This window comes from Corvus brachyrhynchos, unplaced genomic scaffold (assembly GCF_000691975.1).
Source record: "Corvus brachyrhynchos isolate BGI_N302 unplaced genomic scaffold, ASM69197v1 scaffold416, whole genome shotgun sequence".
Classification (NCBI taxonomy): Eukaryota; Metazoa; Chordata; class Aves; order Passeriformes; family Corvidae; genus Corvus; species Corvus brachyrhynchos.
Genome location: NW_008238439.1, coordinates 1347098 through 1348006, shown reverse-complemented (window position 1 = coordinate 1348006; position 909 = coordinate 1347098).

The window sequence follows — 909 nt, the reverse complement described above, 5'->3', positions numbered from 1 at the left end:
GGTCTGTTAATAAACTTCTTTATATTCTTTCAAGTTTGGTGCCTGTTTTGCATTTCTCCTAATTCTTATCTCACAGCAGATAAACAGTAATGAGTATTTTGGACCAAACCACTACAGCATGTATGCAATGTTGTGGATCTGCCTCTTTCTTCAAACCTTTTTCTCTGTGTCTTTCTTTTCCTTAAAAAATCTCATATAATGTATGATTCGTATGCATATATAACTTGTATAATGAGTGTTAGAGAAAAACAGTACATCTGTGCTTTTCTTTGGGATGGAGTGCCATTTCTCTAAAAAGCTCCAGACAATCTTTTGGGAGATAACAACTGTATTTGAACAAGCTACCTTTTGAGTGGGAAACATCAGCCACTACAACATGAAAGAGTTGTCTAAACCTGGGATGTACAGGCAGTACCGAACCTGTGATTCTTGCACTCAGCCTAGCCTCCCCTCTGTCCCTCTGAGAGCACAAATATGTTCCTGAAATAAATCAGGGCATCTGATTTATTCTGTAGCATGTGTTTCACTTTCAGGCAACCCTTTCAGGCCTACAAAACCCAACAGATCAGAGACTTTTCAGGCAGCATCTCAGTTGCCTAAAGGGGAATGAAATGGAAATTTTCAGTATAAGGCATGGACCAATGGTAGGGAGAGAGAGATGGATGGACATTGACAGACATCTTGCTGGACATTTCTTTGCCCAGTTTCAAGATCCTTCCAGTCATGAAATTCATCACAAGACAAAGAAAGTTTCCAAAATATTATTATTACTACAATTCTTCAGAGGTGTTACCTGTGGTGTTATAGGAGGGATAGCTCCTGTCTTAGTGTCTGTCAAAAATCTCAAGCTGCATGTTGGGTAGACAAACAGCCACAACAGCAGTAACAGTGGGAGAGAAGAGGGCACCA